Source organism: Drosophila sechellia, unplaced genomic scaffold (genome assembly GCF_004382195.2).
Source record: "Drosophila sechellia strain sech25 unplaced genomic scaffold, ASM438219v1 U_195, whole genome shotgun sequence".
NCBI lineage: Eukaryota > Metazoa > Arthropoda > Insecta > Diptera > Drosophilidae > Drosophila > Drosophila sechellia.
Genome location: NW_022611133.1, coordinates 10,311 through 33,727, shown reverse-complemented (window position 1 = coordinate 33,727; position 23,417 = coordinate 10,311). Strand labels below are relative to the sequence as shown.

At 39.5% G+C, this 23,417-nt stretch overlaps 1 non-coding gene and 2 pseudogenes across 1 annotated transcript; all 3 read right to left on the bottom strand.

Annotated features, from left to right (window-relative positions):
• Positions 1-837: 837 nt before the first annotated feature.
• On the bottom strand, positions 838-10,201 carry LOC116802658 (annotated as a pseudogene).
• Positions 10,202-10,595: 394 nt separating this feature from the next.
• LOC116802656 lies at positions 10,596-10,774 on the bottom strand. The gene has a single exon (XR_004362983.1). It is a non-coding gene; the product is annotated as a 5.8S ribosomal RNA (ribosomal RNA).
• A 7,705-nt stretch (positions 10,775-18,479) lies between these two features.
• Positions 18,480-18,657, bottom strand: LOC116802657 (annotated as a pseudogene).
• Positions 18,658-23,417: the final 4,760 nt, after the last annotated feature.

Sequence of the window (23,417 nt, the reverse complement as noted above, 5' to 3'; positions counted from 1 at the left end):
GAGAATGTCGCCATACATAGGGAACTTGGAATCCCACAAGTCGCTGATGAAATCTCCAGGCTCAGCGAGAGATACCTGAAAAGGCTCGAAAACCACCCTAACCACCTCGCCACCAACCTGTTAGACAATAGCCAAACAAGCAGACGTCTCATGAGGAGACACCCTCTCGATCTTCCACAACAATAGACAACACATATAAAACCCGCCACAAATACATGTACAATAGTATCCCTTAAGCTAATGTTCCCCCGCAAAACCATTTAATTATTGTCCACTAGGACAGATTTTAAATAAATAAACGCACGCTAAAGAAAAAAAAAAAAAAAAAAAAAACTAAATTGATGACGAGGTGTTTGGCAACTTGATTCAATTCTTTAAAGTCTTTATATCAAAAATTATATGATAAGGACAATATCATATGCGTCACTAAATTGATGACGAGGTGTTTGGCAACTTGACACAATTCATTAAAGTCTGTATATTAATTATATGATAGGGACAATATCATATGCGTCACTAAATTGATGACGAGGTGTTTGGCAACTTGATACAATTCTTTAAAGTCTTTATATCAAAAATTATATGATAGGGACAATATCATATGCGTCACTAAATTGATGACGAGGTGTTTGGCAACTTGACACAATTCATTAAAGTCTTTATATTAATTATATGATAGGGACAATATCATATGCGTCACTAAATTGATGACGAGGTGTTTGGCAACTTGACACAATCCATTAAAGTCTTTATATTAATTATATGATAGGGACAATATCATATGCGTCACTAAATTGATGACGAGGTGTTTGGCTACAGGAAAAAATCATTTATTTATCGAATCATCAAGCAAAGGATAAGCTTCAGTGGATCGCAGTATGGCAGCTGCTCAACCACTTACAACACCTTGCCTGTTACAAAAGTCGTTTACAATTGATTCTAGGCTTTGTCATTGTATTAAATAATGCTTTTATATGTAACTAGCGCGGCATCAGGTGATCGAAGATCCTCCTAATTTACTATGTTACAAATTACATTGGCATCACATCCATTGTCGTTTATAAAATAAATTATAAACTTTAAATGGTTTAGAAGCCATACAATGCAAATTGCCCCTTATTTATCATTGCAGTCCAGCACGGATACGACCTTAGAGGCGTTCAGGCATAATCCAACGGACGTAGCGTCATACCACTGTTCGCTCGAACAAGTATTGTGCCATTGGTCCGTACCTGCGGTTCCTCTCGTACTACGCAGGAATGCTGTCGCAACAACGTTTTGTCATTAGTAGGGTAAAACTAACCTGTCTCACGACGGTCTAAACCCAGCTCACGTTCCCTTGCATGGGTGAACAATCCAACGCTTGGTGAATTTTGCTTCACAATGATAGGAAGAGCCGACATCGAAGGATCAAAAGCGACGTCGCTATGAACGCTTGGCCGCCACAAGCCAGTTATCCCTATGGTAACTTTTCTGACACCTCTTGTTAAAAACTCTTTAAACCAAAAGGATCGATAGGCCGAGCTTTTGCTGTCCCTGTGTGTACTGAACACCGAGATCAAGTCAGCATTTGCCCTTTTGCTCTATGTGTGGTTTCTGTCCGCACTGAGCTGGCCTTGGGACACCTCCGTTATTATTTGAGAGATGTACCGCCCCAGTCAAACTCCCTACCTGGCAATGTCCTTGAATTGGATCATACCTGAGTAATTGGAGTTATACCAAATTTTCAAATCAAAAATACATAAATGCATCGTTTTATTAAAGAATTTGTTTGCGATTATATAACAAACTCGTGATACTTTGATCAAGAAGCTTGCATCAAAACCCAATACCATAAGATATAATAAATATATCCGTATAATGGCTAGGAAATGATACACGTTCCATTTAATCAAGTAAGTAAGGAAACAATAAGAGTAGTGGTATTTCATTGACGATACCAAACCGAGGTCTAATATCTCCCACTTATTCTACACCTCTTATGTCTCCTTACACTGCCAGATTAGAGTCAAGCTCAAAAGGGTCTTCTTTCCCCGCTAATTATTCCAAGCCCGTTCCCTTGGCTGTGGTTTCGCTAGATAGTAGATAGGGACAGTGACTTTCGGACCTCTCCGAACTTGTTTTACGTGGCGTGTTCCACACTGAAGGGATTACAACCACGACACCCTGAACACCCACAAGTGGTGCATGTATCAACATGGTGCATGAGTCTGGATACGCCAGACAAACGTCCCGGACTGGAAGCTATAGCTATGTACATAGCGACCACCCCGGTAGCAATTCGAGTACTTGCTTGCCGGGCAAGCACTCCCCCTTGCTGAGGAGCGAGATCTACCTAAAATCTCTACTGATCTCTGGGTCACAGCACCCGAGTTTTGCGCAACTAGCACCGTAACTCAAACGTCGAACACGAAGGCTCTACCCGCGATATGGGTATCAACCACAGCCACCACGATACTCCCACCAGGGGGCCTACCTCAATGTGCTGTCTTGGAGCAGCACAACCCGTGGTACCGAAAGAGAGGCTCGGTGGGCCTCCTCCTTTTGCTCCGACAAGCATGGTTAGAGGAACCAGTCGCTATATTAGTCGCCTCTTACGACAAGCAATAGCGGGCTGTGGAAGTATTCTCGCCCGCTAACCACACGGCGAAGTTTTGGGCTAAATACCCCTCCTCCTACGGAACACCTCGTCCGCAAACGCTGCCAGCCGTTGAATCCTCTGCTGATCTTCCAGGATTCTATTGAAGGTCCAGTTTTCGCCAAGGCGCTGCACTCCAAGTCCATCGAGGTTTCGCAAATCTGCATATAGAGGACAAGCGCACAATATGTGCATCCAGTCCTCATATGGATCACCACAAGCGCAAGCAGTGGTATCGCTGAGGGCTCTCCCTTGCAAAAATGCGTTAAACGACCCGTGACCTGTCAGCAGGAAAGACGTCCTCATCGAGAATCCAAAGCTTGGATCTCGATAGGCGAGAGTGACGTATGGGATGAACTTGTGCGTCACCCGTCCTGGTTCGCTGTCGTCATCCCATCTGTTTTGCCAATTCTGCAGCAAGCACTCCTCTAGGCGAGTCTTCCTCTGCTTCCAGCTTAGACACGTAGTGTCCTCGCCGTATAGCCAGTCGTTCTCCTCCAGCGGGTATCCACGCTTCAGCTTGTACTTGACCGCTAAAAACTTAGCAGCCAAGTCAAGCGGGGGAGCTCCGCCAAGTACCTGCAGTGCCACTGTGGACACTGTTCGGCATACCGAAAGGCATCCAAGCAGGATTAGCCTCTGGCAGGAGGCTAGTCGTCTCCGGGCGGCTACCTGTTCGGCGGTGTCATACCATACCGGGGCACCAAACAGCACACAAGGTGCCATGAGTCCGTCATATATGGTCCGCCTGGCTCGAGGACTGAAGCCCCAGTCGGCTCGAAGCACACGCGCCAATGCTCCAACGACTCCGGTCATCCGCTGGCGAAGCGAAGCTATGTGCGTGAGGAATTTCATTCCTTCACTGACCGTGATGCCAAGGTACCGACAGCTACGCACATACGGAAGGTTCGCTCCAGCAAACCTCACCGTAGGCGCACGTCTCAAGGCACCTTTCAGCAGCATTATTACCGTCTTGCTGGTCGAGACGGTAACGCCAACTTCCGCTCCCCACGCTTCTACGATGGACATCAGCTCTGCACCTTTTTCCTCTAGCTCAGCTCGGGAATTTCCCTCGACGAGAAGCAGCAAGTCATCCGCGTATGCACTCAGCTGGCAATACGGCTGGAGACGCTGAAGCAGTACATCCATCAGTATGTCCCAGATAAATGGGCCACTGATTGACCCCTGCGGGCAGCCTCTAGTTACCGGTACATCCACAGTACCGGAACTGCTTCGGATCACTGCTCTTCGGCCGGAGAAAAAGCTCTGCCACAAGCCCATCTCCCGGCATCCCAAGTCGGCTAGTCGGCGGAGTGCAGCACTCCATTCGACGTTGTCGAATGCTCCTTTGAAGTCCACGAATGTGCCGAGCACGTATTGCGCCGGGCTGGCACAAACACTGCTCTTCACGTGCCTCCAAGCATCCTCCACACATCGTCCTTGGCGAAATCCAAATTGCCATCTGCAGCCTTCCGGAAGAACTTCTCTCACACGATTCACCATGATGGCCTCGAGCACCTTACCAAAGACTGGTAGCAAGCATATTCCTCTATATGAGGAGGGCTCACATTTGTCCTTATCTGGCCCTTTGAGCAGCGAGACAACTCGTGGGCACTTCCACTCAGCGGGAAAGTATCCTAATCGGATGCATCGGGAAAACAACGATGCAAGGTGCTCGGGTATGGCGCGCCAGACTGCCTTGCAGATAGTGCCATTAATGCCGTCCAAGCCGGGAGAGCGCCTGCTCTTCAACCGGGCAACACATGCATCAACCTCGAATACTTCGAGGGCCGGTGGGACTTCCTCCGCGATGGCAGTCGGTGCTTCGGACTCCGCAACTGGGAAGAAATTGCGGAGGAGCACTCGTGCACAGTCACCCCAATCGGTGATCATCTCGCCATTCACGCGGAGGCACCCAATCTCCGTGCACTTCCTGCGGCCTCGGCAAATCTTATAGACGCGCCCCCATGGGTCGTCGGCATGATCTCCCACGAAGCGTTTCCACTCATCCATTTTCGCCCTCCAAATGAGCTTCTTGTAGTTGGCTGAGGCCCGCCTCAGGTCGACCAATACACGCTCTATTGCGGCATCATCATCATGACGCCTTCCATTTTGAAGTAGGCGACGAAGTCTCCGGACTTCGCGCCTTGCATCACAGAGGTCGGCAGTCCACCAACGTGCTCTCCTGCTGGGCAATCGGATGGACTTTCTTCCCAGCGCAATATCACATACATTATGTACTATACTGCGCAGGGTCGAAACTTGCTGGTCCAACGGCGACTCTGAGAAGTTTTCCGGAAGTTCGGCTGCTCTACTCACCATTTCCTCCTTGAACAATCGCCAACGTGCATTGGAGAAGTTCCAGGACGGCACAGGAGCTATGCTCTCAACTGCGCGCGCGGTAGTTGGTTCGGCCACAACAGTAATGATGTTGTGGTCACTCAATTCCCACTCGTCCACTCTCCACTCATATGTGGCCCACATAGATGCTGCCTCATTGACGATTGTCACGTCGATATCGCTTGTAGCTCTGTAATTATCGAACGTGTACACCTCTGTTGACTGGTTTAGGGCGGCGACTCTTGCCTCCAGCATCCACTCTGACAGCAGCTCACCCCGTCTGTAGTTAGCTTGCCCCTCGGCATGACGAGAGAGTTTGCTAAGCCACATGGGGGACACTGCATTCGCGTCGAGGCCCAGGATTGCGGGGGTTCTGCTGGCCTGCAGCAGGACCGCATCCATGTACCGGATGTACGGTTCCAGAGGTGCATCATACTGGCAGTATGCGGCGCAAAGGAAGATTGAGCCAAAACTCCCTTTCACGACCAGACATACGCCATAATCTGTGGTGAGGGTCTCCACTGGCATACAGATGGCTTCCTGGTGATCCACTAGGATGGCTGCCTTCCCTCGCCGATCGATGAAAATTCTCATTCCTTCAGGCAGCACATCCATTCCGTCCCCGTCGAGATACGGCTCCTGCACCAGCGCGAACATAGACTCCGATCTCCTGAGTCGGACTCCGAGCTCGATGGTCGCAGCTCGGCCTCGGCCACAGTTCGCTTGGATGAAGCTAAACATTAGTGTCTAGCTTGCACCCTCGCCAGCAACGCCCCGTATATCGGGCAAACGCTCGAGAGCATGTAATGCCCCGAGGGTTGCCCTCTGTGGCGGCAGTTCCGGCAGTCCACCGGGTTTTGGCACTTTGCCGCAGTGTGGCCTTGTTGCCCGCACTGGCGACAGACACTATCCTTCTGCCGGCATTCGCTGACCTTGTGGTCGAAACCCACACATCTGTGGCAGGCGTATGTGCGGACCTGTGACCGGCATCGGAATGAGAACCACTTGATGTAGACACGACCTACATCAAGCTTCGCCATCGCCCGGTCGTCAACCTCCAGCGTCACATTTACTGTGGCGCCGTCAGCTACCGACCACGCCTTGGTCACCAGGTGCACTGACTTCTTAAACTGGGCCAGATTCATTTCGCTGTCGAAGTTGTTTTCGTGGAGCTCCTTCATAAACTCCTCAGGGCCGATAGCTGTGTCGACGTCATATACGACGACCTTCGGCTTCTCGGCCGCATTCCGTGCCACATTTAGGCCAACCTCGGCGAATCTTTTTGAAGCGACCACCTTCTGCAGCTCTCCCACCGAAGGAGTGCGAATGATCGCACCACCACCTCGACGGAGCTCACGGACCTCGTGTACTCTGACTCCGAGAGAGGGTGCAACCATCGTTCGCACCTTTTCCGCTATGTCTTTCCCCGATAGCGCAGGGTCGTCGCACTTCACCACCGCTGACCACGTCTCGCGGACCTTGGTAGTCCGCGGGGCAGCGATGGGTGCAACCTGCTGCATCTGGGGAGCATTGGCGGCCGTATTTTTCAACAGATTCAACGACGGCGGCGGCGGTGGCGGCATAGCAAGCCGCGTCTCCAGCTCTCCGCACCGGAGCATTAGCGCCAACACCAGCTCATCGTAGCGGCTGATAGCATATGAGAGCTCTTCCGTGTCCACTTCTCCTAGTCTGCGGAAGCTGCTTCTCACCATGCGCTGTGTGGCCGACAGCTCTGCCATCATGGCTGCTTGCCCAGCACGGGCGGCAGCGGTGGCGGCAGTGGCAGTGGTGGCAACAATTTTAGCAGCAGTGAAAACGGCGGAGGCAGCAGTGTGGTCGGCAGCAGGGGCAGCAGTAGGATCAGCAGCGGTGGCAGCAGCGTGGGGGGGGCAGCATCAATGCAGCGTTCTCCGTAGCCGCCCGGGCGTCCTCCAGCGACGAAAACGGCTCCTCCAGTACCCCAACGGGTTCTGGCACTCCATTCGATGCCAGGGCAACCAATTTCGCCTGCGTTGGCGCCGAGCTCTTAGATGCCAGATGGCTTCTGCGCCTGCCTCGTCTGGACTTCATCGAGGCACTACTTCCGCTCAAGGCACTCGCGCTGCTGTCGCTCTCCATCGGCATAAATACGATGGTGGCTCCACCTACCGTCGACGCCAGCAACCGTATGCTCGTTTACTCGCTGACAAAAGGTAGTTGCTCTGGAACTCGAGCTCCACCTATCGGTAGAGTCTGGTAGCACTAAAACTCTCCCTAGACACAAACCTTAGCAGTGACTCCCACCAATAAGCTTTGTGACAGCTGATCAAAAAGCTTACTCGAAAACTTACTCGTAAGTTCGCCTTCAGCACGTGCTAAGTGGAAAATTCCCAACAATTAATTGTTAATTACTTCCAAACCGCTTGTTTATAACACACGAAAATTAGCACACGACTTTCGCGGAGCACTAATTCACCGATTTTATTACTTTCCAAACACGGAAAACCAAGTTCTTCGCAATCTGTACACGAGCGCAACGAAAACACGTCCGTCGTTAATCCATTCATGCGCGTCACTAATTAGATGACGAGGCATTTGGCTACCTTAAGAGAGTCATAGTTACTCCCGCCGTTGACCCGCGCTTACTTGAATTTCTTCACTTTGACATTCAGAGCACTGGGCAGAAATCACATTGTGTCAACACCCGCTAGGGCCATCACAATGCTTTGTTTTAATTAGACAGTCGGATTCCCCAAGTCCGTGCCAGTTCTGAATTGATTGTTAATTGATAATCGTTATAATTGATAAGAACTAATTGGTTTAACCCAAATAGTATTCTTAAAAATTTTAGCAAGAAAGTTCCACAATTGGCTACGTAACTAAACTATCCGGGAACAAGTAACTAACATAAATGCTAGAAACTCTATTTACCCAGAACGAGCACATAAACCATGTTATTGTTTCCCAATCAAGCCCGACTATCTCAATCTTCAGAGCCAATCCTTATCCCGAAGTTACGGATCTAATTTGCCGACTTCCCTTACCTACATTATTCTATCGACTAGAGACTCTTCACCTTGGAGACCAGCTGCGGATATTGGTACGGCCTGTTGAGAAGTTTGCGTGTCCCCACCATAAATTTTCAAGGTCCGAGGAGAAAATATCGACACAACAGTATATGTCATGCTCTTCTAGCCCATCTACCATATCTCTCTGCGAAAGACTTCCATGGTAGTACGGCTATAAAACAGAAAAGAAAACTCTTCCGATATCTCTCGACGGCTTCTTTATGGTCGTTCCTGTTGCCAGGATGAGCACGAGGCCCATATTTAATAACAAACGGATACTCAACAGGTTACGGAATTGGAACCGTATTCCCTTTCGTTCAAAATTATTCAAGTGTATTATATTCGCTTTGTTTATATAGTTAGGCATTTTTGTTTTACTTGAAAATTTTCGGCTTTCGCCTTGAACTTAGGACCGACTAACTCGTGATCAACCACTGTTCACACGAAACCCTTCTCCACTTCAGTCCTCCAAGGTCTCATTCGATTATTTGCTACTACCACCAAGATCTGTACCAATGGCAGCTCCATGCAGGCTTACGCCAAACACTTCTACGCATACCATTGTACCTTCCTACTCACTAAAGTTTCAAAATTTATATCACAAGTAATATAAATCATCTACTTTAGCGGTAATGTATAGGTATACAACTTAAGCGCCATCCATTTTAAGGGCTAGTTGCTTCGGCAGGTGAGTTGTTACACACTCCTTAGCGGATTTCGACTTCCATGATCACCGTCCTGCTGTTTTAAGCAACCAACGCCTTTCATGGTATCTGCATGAGTTGTTAATTTGGGCACCGTAACATTACGTTTGGTTCATCCCACAGCGCCAGTTCTGCTTACCAAAAGTGGCCCACTGGGCACATTATATCATAACCTTGAACTTCATATCAAGAAAGTTAAGGTTCTTACCCATTTAAAGTTTGAGAATAGGTTAAGATCGTTTCGACCCTAAGGCCTCTAATCATTCGCTTTACCAGATAAGATTATTTTATATAATATTAAAATGCACCAGCTATCCTGAGGGAAACTTCGGAAGGAACCAGCTACTAGATGGTTCGATTGGTCTTTCGCCCCTATACTCAATTCTGACAATCGATTTGCACGTCAGAACTGTTTCGGTCTTCCATCAGGGTTTCCCCTGACTTCAACCTGATCAAGTATAGTTCACCATCTTTCGGGTCACAGCATATATGCTCAAGGTACGTTCCAGTTAGAGGCATAAATAATATAAATATACATTATACATAACTATATAGAACGCCCCGGGATTGTGTTAATTAGCTATAAATAGCTAAAAAACTAATCCCATTATTAGTCAAGTTAATTACGCTATTAGGTTTACATCCCAATAACTTGCACATATGTTAGACTCCTTGGTCCGTGTTTCAAGACGGGTCCCGAAGGTATCCTGAATCTTTCGCATTGTTAATCATACAAGAGCATATAATAAACACAAAAATCAATGATAATTATGCCATTATATAATTCCGAAAAATTAACGCTCTGTAATAATATAAATCTATCAGCACTTTATCAAATTAATAACATTTATTCTGTGTTAAAATGCAAGCAATTTAATTGGAATAAACTATAAGTTATATTTTATGATAAATTTGGGATATGCTAATAGATTACAATGTCCTTATATGGAAAAAATGCACATTATTCTTAATAATATTATTTAAATATTACAATTTTAATGATGAATTTTCCATAACGGATATTCAGGTTCATCGGGCTTAACCTCTAAGCAGTTTCACGTACTGTTTAACTCTCTATTCAGAGTTCTTTTCAACTTTCCCTCACGGTACTTGTTACTATCGGTCTCATGGTTATATTTAGTTTTAGATGGAGTTTACCACCCACTTAGTGCTGCACTATCAAGCAACACGACTCTTTGGAAACATCATCTAGCAATCATTAACGTTATACGGGCCTGGCACCCTCTATGGGTAAATGGCCTCATTTAAGAAGGACTTAAATCATTAATTTCTCATACTAGAATATTGACGCTCCATACACTGCATCTCACATTTGCCATATAGACAAAGTGACTTAGTGCTGAACTGTTTTCTTTTCGCTCGCCGCTACTAAGAAAATCCTTGTTAGTTTCTTTTCCTCCCCTAATTAATATGCTTAAATTCAGGGGGTAGTCCCATATGAGTTGAGGTTGTATATATAACTATATTTTGCCATAAATTCTTTATATATAAATGATAAAACAATCAATTAAATTCGTTATAAATAGTTCCAATAGTTCTTGTAAGCAAAGTCATTTTTATCCATTTAACGAACCAACGAAGAATAATAACAAAACCAAGATTTTTCTTTTTCCGAATCATTAATAAGAGACAATTCTAGATGAAAAATATTTCAATTTTTTATGCTAGACATTTCTCAGTATTATTTGATTGAAAAAGAAAATATTTCTCTTCGTTTTTCACATTCAAATGTGAGATAATGTTTTTCATTTCTTTTTTAATATTATGAATAAAATCATTATTTAATCCAATAATATACCATATGCTTATAAAAAATTTATAAACAACTTAATTAGCATAGTCTTACAACCCTCAACCATATGTAGTCCAAGCAGCACTATAAAATTAATTAAAGTACATAACAGCATGGACTGCGATATGCGTTCAAAATGTCGATGTTCATGTGTCCTGCAGTTCACACGATGACGCACAGTTTGCTGCGTTCTTCATCGACCCATGAGCCGAGTGATCCACCGCTTAGAGTTTTATAATTCAATTTTATATAATGTCAATATTGTTTTTATTGAAAGAAATTAAAAATACACCATTTTACTGGCATATATCAATTCCTTCAATAAATTTATTTTTATACCTAAAATAAATGTTGCGAAATGTCTTAGTTTCATATAAGCATTATGTATCATAATAATCTGGTTATGGTTTGCTATTTTGGGTGACACATACTGCAAAATTTATATAAAACATTAACCTGATGGATGACAGGTACAAACATTGTATATTTAGGTTGTTGCATTAGCCAACGTATGCTCATAACATAGATGAACAATACATATTCGCAACGCGTGTATATTATGGTCCATATACACACACACTTATTTTGATTACCACACATTCAAAATTATTTTTATTTTAATTCGACTTCTACTTTCGAATTTAGTTTAGTTTCTTCGATTTCCATTTTCGAGAATTTGTTTTATAGGAAACGCCGTGTTGTAGTAAGTACTGCCACAAATACGCACAGCAACATTAATAATGTTAAAGTCTTTTATGAGGTTGCCAAGCCCCACATATAAAATAAAAGCATCTTCATTTTATTTTGACTTTAACTTTTGATTCCGTGGAATCATTTGTAATATTTTTATTTGGAAATTGTATTATGATTATAACAAATATATTAACGATAAGGATATTATACAATAATGATCCTCCGCAGGTTCACCTACGAAACCTTGTTACGACTTTACTTCCTCTAAATAATCAAGTTCGGTCAACTTTTGCGAAACAACCGTAAACGCAAGGCGTCACAGGATCACGTCCGAGACCTCACTAAATAATTCAATCGGAGTAGCGACGGGCGTGTGTACAAAGGCAGGACGTAATCAATGCGAGTTAAGACTCACACTTACTGGAATTCCAAGTTCATGTGAACAGTTTCAGTTCACAATCCCAGCATGAAAGTGGTTCAGCGGTTTACCCGGACCTCTCGGTCTAGGAAATACACGTTGATACTTTCATTGTAGCGCGCGTGCAGCCCAGGACATCTAAGGGCATCACAGACCTGTTATTGCTCAATCTCATTATGCTAGACGCAATTTGTCCATTAAGAAGCTAGTGTCCTTATAATGGGACAAACCAACAGGTACGGCTCCACTTACATAAACACATTCAAACACAATAAACATTTACTGCCACCATGAAGAAGCTAACATAAGCTTCACACCATAATCCTGAAGATATCTATTTAATATATTGAGTCTCGTCGTTATCGGAATTAACCAGACAAATCACTCACGAACTAAGAACGCCATGCACCACCACCCATAGATTCGAGAAAGAGCTATCAATCTGTCTTACACACTTATGTTCGGACCTGGTAAGTTTTCCCGTGTTGAGTCAAATTAAGCCGCAGGCTCCACTCCTGGTGGTGCCCTTCCGTCAATTCCTTTAAGTTTCAGCTTTGCAACCATACTTCCCCCGGAGCCCAAAAGCTTTGGTTTCCCGGGAAGCGACTGAGAGAGCCATAAAAGTAGCTACACCCAATTGCTAGCTGGCATCGTTTATGGTTAGAACTAGGGCGGTATCTGATCGCCTTCGAACCTCTAACTTTCGTCTGATTAATGAAAACATCTTTGGCAAATGCTTTCGCTTAAGTTAGTCTTACGACGGTCCAAGAATTCACTCTCTCGCGTGTAATACTAATGCCCCCAAACTGCTTCTATTAATCATTACCTCTTGATCTGAAAACCAATGAAACAGAACAGAGGTCTTATTTCATTATCCCATGCACAGAATATTCAGGCATTTGAAGCCTGCTTTAAGCACTCTAATTTGTTCAAAGTAATAGTACCGGCCCACAATAACACTCGTTTAAGAGCACTAGTGCAGGTTTTTAAATAGGAGGACATATGAAAAAATACAATATTTATCACATAAAGACTCCACCGTAATACGCTTACATACATAATATGTACTAACCACAATTTAAGTTGTACTACCCGTATGAAGCACAGTTCAACTACGAACGTAACCGCCAACACTTTAATCATACGCTATTGGAGCTGGATTACCGCGGCTGCTGGCACCAGACTTGCCCTCCAATTGGTCCTTGTTAAAGATTTAAAGTGTACTCATTCCAATACAGGCCTCGATATGAGTCCTGTATTGTTATTTTCGTCACTACCTCCCGAGCTGGGAGTGGGTAATTTACGCGCCTGCTGCCTCCTTAATGTGGTAGCCGTTTCTCAGGCTCCCTCTCCGGAATCGAACCCTTTCCCGTTACCCGTTGCAACATGGTAGTCCTAGATACTACATCAAATGATAGGGCAGACATTGAAAGATCTGTCGTCGGTACAAGACCATACGATCTGATGTTATCTAAGTCAACCAATATAACGATCTTGCGATCGCTTGGTTTAGCCTAATAAAACACATGTCCATAAGGTTCATGTTTAATTGCATGTATTAGCTCTAGATTACCACAGTATCCAAGTAACTGTTAACGATCTAAGGAACCATAACTGATATAATGAGCCTTTTGCGGTTTCACTTTTATTCGTGTTGTACTTAGACATCATGGCTTAATCTTTGAGACAAGCATATAACTACTGCAGGATCAACCAGATAATGTTTTCCTTCATATTCCATCATATTTTTTGAATCGAAATAAGCAATATAATAGATATATAGATTTTTCACTTTATAATTCCATGATTTTTATTATATTGAATAAATTCAATATTTCGCCTTTGGGTAAAATTTTAAATATATAATATAAGTAAAAATCTATTCGATTACGGCCATTTTTATATATTCGTAATCCATATTTTCATTTTTAATTTATACTTGTTTTACCAATATAAAAGAATTCATATATTATTGTAATATATATGTTCTATAATTTTATCTTTTATATATACATATTTCATTATAAATATCATTTTATTTCCAACATACATAATTATTGTATCCACACATGTACAATTTTTGTTTAACCAATATAAATATTAAGTTAAATCATTTGCATTTTGAAGATAAATTTAAAATTTATCTCTTTTCATATATCTCTCTGGTAATATATAACATAAAACCAAGCGCATATGATAATATTTCCACATTTAATATATAATTTTATATTTCTTTCATAAGAATCCATATTTGTATTATACCGTAACGATATAATAATCCAACTATACGGCAGGTAATAAATTAATATTTGCCTGCCTCCAAAAATTAACGATAATATATGGAAACGATTTGTTATTCTATATATAATAGAAACTTGACTTTTGTTTCAACGATATTATCTAAAAAGCGTATATTCCTATTATCCGCGGAGCCAAGTCCCGTGTTCTATAGAACTGAGAAACAAATTTGTACGGATAATAATATACTTTATTTTATGTAACCAATATAAACATAATCCGAAATAAATATTTCGAATAATGCGGGAGGTCGGCAACCACTGCCTACCTATAGTAGTTTTTGAACCCGCTGTCCTCAAAGCGGGTATTTTCAATTCCGTTTGCCACCCAACATACGGTCTATTCTCTTATATATTAAGAGATTATAGGAACATTTATTTTTTTTTCCATTATTCATATATAATATGATTATTTTTTTTTTTTATACATATAATAAATATTAATTTTTATATGTTTATTATTAATTTACTCATAATTGCCAATCATATGAATACATAGTTTGACAATATGAGAGGTCGGCACCACGCCTTACCTATAGTAGTTTTTGAACCTCGTCGTAATTCGGTCGTTTACCACTATACTCTCATATAATGGCTTTCTCTCTATATACTAAGAGAATGGGAAAAATCAATAATACATATGGTATTCCCATATGACATATATAATGTAACCATGTGACCATATATAGTTATTTGAACCATCTGTACGTAATTGGCCGTTTAAACCCTATACTATCATATAATGGTTTTCTCTAAATACTAAGAGGAATGTGGATATTTCAGCATTTTTCCCTTATACATATAATAATTAATCATTTTATATGTATATTATTTAATTACTCATAAATTGCCAAATATATGAATACATAAGTTTGAAACTATGAGAGGTCGGCAACCACGCTCCTACCTATAGTAGTTTTTGAACCCTCTGTCGTAATTCCGGTCGTTTACACTACTATACCCTCTCACTTAAATGGCTTTTCTCTATAATACTAAGAGAATATGGAATATCTCAGCATTTTTCCCATATACATATAATAATTAACCATTTCATATGTATATTATTTAATTTAATCATATAATTGCCAAAATCATATGAATACATAAGTTTTGAACAATATGAGAGGTCGGCAACCACTGCCTACCATAGTAGTTTTGAACCCTCTGTCGTAATTCGGTCGTTTACACTACTATACCCTCTCACATAATGGATTTTCTCTATAATACTAAGAGAATGTGGGAATATTCAGCATTTTTCCCTTATACATATAATAATTAATCATTTTCATATGTATATTATTTAATTTACTCATACAATTGCCAAAATCATATGAATACATAAGTTTTGAACAATATGAAGGTCGGCAACCACTGCCTACCTATAGTAGTTTTGAACCCTCTGTCGTAATTCCGGTCGTTACACTACTATACCCTCTCACTTAAATGGCTTTTCTCTATAATACTAAGAGAATATGGGAATATCTCAGCATTTTTTCCCATATACATATAATAATTAACCATTTTCATATGTATATTATTTAATTTATCATATAATTGCCAAAATCATATGAATACATAAGTTTTGAACAATATGAGAGGTCGGCAACCACTGCCTACCTATAGTAGTTTTTGAACCCTCTGTCGTAATTCCGGTCGTTTACACTACTATACCCTCTCACTATAATGGATTTTCTCTTAATACTAAGAGAATGTGGGAATATTTCAGCATTTTTTCCCTTTATACATATATAATTAATCATTTTCATATGTATATTATTTAATTTACTCATACAATTGCCAAAATCATATGAATAATAAGTTTTGAACATTTTCATATGTATATTATTTATTATTTACTCATATAATTGCCAAATTCATATGAATACATAAGTTTGAACAATATGAGAGGTCGGCGAAACCACTTGCCTACCTATTAGAGTTTTTTGAACCCTCTGTCGTATTCAACGGTCGCTAACTACTACATACCCTCTCACTATAATGGATATTTCTCTATAATACTAAGAGAATGTGGGAATATTTCAGCATTTTTCCCTTATACATATATAATTAATCTTTCATATGTATATTATTAATTACTCATACAATTGCCAAACATCATATGAATACATAAGTTTTGAACAAATATGAGAGGTCGGCAAACCACTGCCTACCGCTTCTTTATGGTCGTTCCTGTTGCCAGGATGAGCACGAGGCCCATATTTAATAACAAACGGATACTCAACAGGTTACGGAATTGGAACCGTATTCCCTTTCGTTCAAAATTATTCAAGTGTATTATATTCGCTTTGTTTATATAGTTAGGCATTTTTGTTTTACTTGAAAATTTTCGGCTTTCGCCTTGAACTTAGGACCGACTAACTCGTGATCAACCACTGTTCACACGAAACCCTTCTCCACTTCAGTCCTCCAAGGTCTCATTCGATTATTTGCTACTACCACCAAGATCTGTACCAATGGCAGCTCCATGCAGGCTTACGCCAAACACTTCTACGCATACCATTGTACCTTCCTACTCACTAAAGTTTCAAAATTTATATCACAAGTAATATAAATCATCTACTTTAGCGGTAATGTATAGGTATACAACTTAAGCGCCATCCATTTTAAGGGCTAGTTGCTTCGGCAGGTGAGTTGTTACACACTCCTTAGCGGATTTCGACTTCCATGATCACCGTCCTGCTGTTTTAAGCAACCAACGCCTTTCATGGTATCTGCATGAGTTGTTAATTTGGGCACCGTAACATTACGTTTGGTTCATCCCACAGCGCCAGTTCTGCTTACCAAAAGTGGCCCACTGGGCACATTATATCATAACCTTGAACTTCATATCAAGAAAGTTAAGGTTCTTACCCATTTAAAGTTTGAGAATAGGTTAAGATCGTTTCGACCCTAAGGCCTCTAATCATTCGCTTTACCAGATAAGATTATTTTATATAATATTAAAATGCACCAGCTATCCTGAGGGAAACTTCGGAAGGAACCAGCTACTAGATGGTTCGATTGGTCTTTCGCCCCTATACTCAATTCTGACAATCGATTTGCACGTCAGAACTGTTTCGGTCTTCCATCAGGGTTTCCCCTGACTTCAACCTGATCAAGTATAGTTCACCATCTTTCGGGTCACAGCATATATGCTCAAGGTACGTTCCAGTTAGAGGCATAAATAATATAAATATACATTATACATAACTATATAGAACGCCCCGGATTGTGTTAATTAGCTATAAATAGCTAAAAAAACTAATCCCATTATTAGTCAAGTTAATTACGCTATTAGGTTTACATCCCAATAACTTGCACATATGTTAGACTCCTTGGTCCGTGTTTCAAGACGGGTCCCAAGGTATCCTGAATCTTTCGCATTGTTAATCATACAAGAGCATATAATAAACACAAAAATCAATGATAATTATGCCATTATATAATTCCGAAAAATTAACGCTCTGTAATAATATAAATCTATCAGCACTTTATCAAATTAATAACATTTATTCTGTGTTAAAATGCAAGCAATTTAATTGGAATAAACTATAAGTTATATTTTATGATAAATTTGGGATATGCTAATAGATTACAATGTCCTTATATGGAAAAAATGCACATTATTCTTAATAATATTATTTAAATATTACAATTTTAATGATGAATTTTCCATAACGGATATTCAGGTTCATCGGGCTTAACCTCTAAGCAGTTTCACGTACTGTTTAACTCTCTATTCAGAGTTCTTTTCAACTTTCCCTCACGGTACTTGTTTACTATCGGTCTCATGGTTATATTTAGTTTTAGATGGAGTTTACCACCCACTTAGTGCTGCACTATCAAGCAACACGACTCTTTGGAAACATCATCTAGCAATCATTAACGTTATACGGGCCTGGCACCCTCTATGGGTAAATGGCCTCATTTAAGAAGGACTTAAATCATTAATTTCTCATACTAGAATATTGACGCTCCATACACTGCATCTCACATTTGCCATATAGACAAAGTGACTTAGTGCTGAACTGTTTTCTTTTCGCTCGCCGCTACTAAGAAAATCCTTGTTAGTTTCTTTTCCTCCCCTAATTAATATGCTTAAATTCAGGGGTAGTCCCATATGAGTTGAGGTTGTATATATAACTATATTTTGCCATAAATTCTTTATATATAAATGATAAAACAATCAATTAAATTCGTTATAAATAGTTCCAATAGTTCTTGTAAGCAAAGTCATTTTTATCCATTTAACGAACCAACGAAGAATAATAACAAAACCAAGATTTTTCTTTTTCCGAATCATTAATAAGAGACAATTCTAGATGAAAAATATTTCAATTTTTTATGCTAGACATTTCTCAGTATTATTTGTATTGAAAAAGAAAATATTTCTCTTCGTTTTTCACATTCAAATGTGAGATAATGTTTTTCATTTCTTTTTTAATATTATGAATAAAATCATTATTTAATCCAATAATATACCATATGCTTATAAAAAATTTATAAACAACTTAATTAGCATAGTCTTACAACCCTCAACCATATGTAGTCCAAGCAGCACTATAAAATTAATTAAAGTACATAACAGCATGGACTGCGATATGCGTTCAAAATGTCGATGTTCATGTGTCCTGCAGTTCACACGATGACGCACAGTTTGCTGCGTTCTTCATCGACCCATGAGCCGAGTGATCCACGCTTAGAGTTTTATAAATTCAATTTTATATAATGTCAATATTGTTTTTATTGAAAGAAATTAAAAATACACCATTTTACTGGCATATATCAATTCCTTCAATAAATTTATTTTATACCTAAAATAAATGTTGCGAAAATGTCTTAGTTTCATATAAGCATTATGTTCATAATAATCTGGTTATGGTTTGCTATTTTGGGTGACACATACTGCAAAATTTATATAAAACATTAACCTGATGGATGACAGGTACAAACATGTATATTTAGGTTGTTGCATTAGCCAACGTATGCTCATAACATAGATGAACAATACATATTCGCAACGCGTATATTATGTCCATATACACACACACTTATTTTGATTACCACACATTCAAAATTATTTTTATTTAATTCGACTTCTACTTCGAATTTAGTTTAGTTTCTTCGATTTCCATTTTCGAGAATTTGTTTTTATAGGAAACGCCGTTGTTGTAGTAAGTACTGCCACAAATACGCACAGCAACATTAATAATGTTAAAGTCTTTTTATGAGGTTGCCAAGCCCCACATATAAAATAAAAGCCATCTTCATTTTATTTTGACTTTAACTTTTGATTCCGTGGAATCATTTTGTAATATTTTTATTTTGGTAAATTGTATTATTTGTATTATAACAAATATTTATTAACGATAAGGATATTATACAATAATGATCCTTCCGCAGGTTCACCTACGGAAACCTGTTACGACTTTTACTTCCTCTAAATAATCAAGTTCGGTCAACTTTTGCGAAACAACCGTAACACGCAAGGCGTCACAGTGATCACGTCCGGAGACCTCACTAAATAATTCAATCGGTAGTAGCGACGGCGGGTGTACAAAGGGCAGGGACGTAATCAATGCGAGTTAATGACTCACACTTACTGGGAATTCCAAGTTCATGTGAACAGTTTCAGTTCACAATCCCAAGCATGAAAGTGGTTCAGCGGTTTACCCGGACCTCTCGGTCTAGGAAATACACGTTGATACTTTCATTGTAGCGCGCGTGCAGCCCAGGACATCTAAGGGCATCACAGACCTGTTATTGCTCAATCTCATTATTGCTAACGCAATTTGTCCATTTAAGAAGCTAGTGTCCTTATAATGGGACAAACCAACAGGTACGGCTCCACTTACATAAACACATTCAAACACAATAAACATTTTACTGCCACCATGAATGAAGGCTACATAAGCTTCAGCACCATAATCCTGAAGATATCTATTTAATATATTTGAGTCTCGTTCGTTATCGGAATTAACCAGACAAATCACTCCACGAACTAAGAACGGCCATGCACCACCACCCCATAGATTCGAGAAAGACTATCAATCGTCTACACACTATGTTCGGACCTGGTAAGTTTCCCTGTGAGTCAAATTAAGCCCAGGCTCCACTCCTGTGGTGCCCTTCCGTCAATCCTTTAAGTTTCAGCTTGCAACCATACTTCCCCCGGAGCCCAAAAGCTTGGTTTCCCGGAAGCGACTGAGAGAGCCATAAAAGTAGCTACACCCAATGCTACTGGCATCGTTATGTTAGAACTAGGGCTATGATCGCTTCGAACCTCTAACTTCTTCTGATTAATGAAACATCTTTGCAAAGCTTCGCTAATTAGTCTTACACGGTCCAAGAATTTCACTCTCGCGTCTAATACTAAGCCCCAAACTGCTTCTATTAATCATTACCTCTTGATCTGAAAACCAATGAAAGCAAACAGAGTTTATTTCATTATCCATGCACAGAATATTCAGCATTAAGCCTCTTAAGCACTCTAATTTGTTCAAAGTATAGTACCGGCCACAATAAACTCGTTAAGAGCACTAGTGCAGGTTTTAAATAGGAGGAACATATGAAAAAATACAAGTATTAATCACATATAAGAACTCCACCGGTAATACGCTTACATACATAAAGGTATAGTACTAACCACAATTGTAAGTTTACTACCCGTATGAAGCACAAGTTCAACTACGAACGTTTAACCGCAACAACTTTAATATACGCTATTGGAGCTGAATTACCGCGGCTGCTGGCACCAGACTGCCCTCCAATTGGTCCTTGTTAAAGGATTTAAAGTGTACTCATTCCAATTACAGGGCCTCGGATATGATCCTGTATTGTTATTTTCGTCACTACCTCCCCGAGCTGGGAGTGGGTAATTTACGCGCCTGCTGCCTTCCTTAGATGTGTAGCCGTTCTCAGGCTCCCTCTCCGAATCGAACCCTGATTCCCCGTTACCCGTTGCAACCATGGTAGTCCTAGATACTACCATCAAAAGTGATAGGGCAGACATTTGAAAGATCTGTCGTCGTACAAGACCATACATCTGCATGTATCTAGAGTCAACCAATATAACGATCTGCGATCGCTTGGTTTTAGCCTAATAAAAGCACATGTCCCATAAGTTCATGTTTAATGCATGTATTAGCTCTAGAATTACCACAGTTATCCAAGTAACTGTTAACGATCTAAGGAACCATAACTGATATAATGAGCCTTTGCGGTTTCACTTTTAATTCGTGTGTACTTAGACATGCATGGCTTAATCTTTGAGACAAGCATATAACTACTGGCAGGATCAACCAGAATAATGTTTTCCTATATTCCATTCATATTTTTTGAATCGAAATAAGCAATATAATAGATATATAGATTTTTCACTTTATATAATTCCATGATTTTATTATATTGAATAAAATTCAATATTTCGCCTTGGGTAAAATTTTAAATATATAAATATAAGTAAAAATCTATTCGATTACGGCATTTTTATATAGCATTCGTAATCCATATTTTCATTTTAATTTATACTTGTTTTACCAATATAACAAGATTTCATATAATTATTGTAATATATATTTCTATAATTTATCTTTTATATATACTATTTCATTATAAAATATCATTTTATTTCCAACATACATAATTTGTATCCACACATTACAATTTTGTTTAACAATATAAATATTAAGTTAATCATTTGCATTTTGAAGATAAATTTAAAATTTATCTCTTTCATATATCTCTCTGTAATATAAACATAAAACCAAGCGCATATGAAATATTTCCACATTTAATATAAATTTTATATTTCTTTCATAAGAATCCATATTTGATTAACCGTAACGATAAATAATCCAACTATACGGCAGTAATAAATAATATTGCCTGCCTCCAAAATTACGATAATATATGGAAACGATTTGTTATTCTATATATATAAAACTTGACTTTTGGTTTCAACGATATTATCTAAAAAGCGTATATTCCTATTATCCGCGGAGCCAAGTCCCGTGTTCTATAGAACTGGAGAAACAAATTGTACGGATAATAATATACTTTATTTATGTAACAATATAAACATAATCCGAAATAAATATTTCGAATAATGCGGGAGTCGCAACCACTGCCTACCTATAGTAGTTTTTGAACCCGCTGTCCTCAAAGCGGTATTTCAATTCCGTTTGCCACCAACATACGGTCTATTCTCTATATATTAAGAGATTATAGAACATTTTCATTTTTTTCCATTATTCATATATAATATGATTATTTTTTTTTTATACATATAATAAATATTAATTTTTATATGTTTATTATTTAATTACTCATATAATTGCCAAATTCATATGAATACATAAGTTTGAACAATATGAAGGTCGGCAACCACTGCCTACCTATAGTAGTTTTTGAACCCTCTGTCGTAATTCCGGTCGTTACACTATACCCTCTCACTATAATGGCTTTTCTCTATAATACTAAAGAATATGGAATATCTCAGCATTTTTTCCCATATACAATAATAATAACCATTTCATATGTATATTATTTAATTTAATCATATAATTGCCCAAAATCATATGAATACATAAGTTTGAACAATATGAGAGGTCGCAACCACTGCCACCTATATAGTGTTTTGAACCCTCTGTCGTAATTCCGGTCGTTTACACTACTATACCCTCTCACTATAAATGGATTTCTCTATAATACTAAGAAATGTGGGAATATTTCAGCATTTTTCCCTTACATATAATATAATCATTTTCATATGTATATTATTTAATTTACTCATACAATGCCAAAATCATATGAATACATAAGTTTGAACAATATGAGAGTCGGCAACCACGCCTACCTATAGTAGTTTTTGAACCCTCTGTCGTAATTCGGCGTTTACACTACTATACCCTCTACTTAAATGCTTTTCTCTATAATACAAGAGAATATGGGAATATCTCAGCATTTTTTCCCATATACATATAATAAAACCATTTCATATGTATATTATTAATTAATCATATAATTGCAAAATCATATGAATACATAAGTTTTGAACAATATGAGAGGTCGGCAACCACTGCTACCTATAGTAGTTTTGAACCCTCTGTCGTAATTCCGTCGTTTACACACTAACCCTCTCACTATAATGGATTTTCTCTATAATACTAAAGAATGTGGGAATATTTCAGCATTTCCCTTATACATATAATATTAATCATTTTCATTGTATTATTATTACTCATCATTGCCAAATCATATGAACTAAGTTTTGACAATATGAGAGGTCGCAACACGACCTATATAGTTTTCGAACCCCTGCTAATTCCGGGTTCACACTATACCCTCTCACTTAAATGCTTTTTCTATAATCACTAAGAGAAATGGAATATCTCTGCATTTTTCCCCATAACATATATAATTAATCATTTTCGTATGTATTATTAATTTACTCATACAATTGCCAA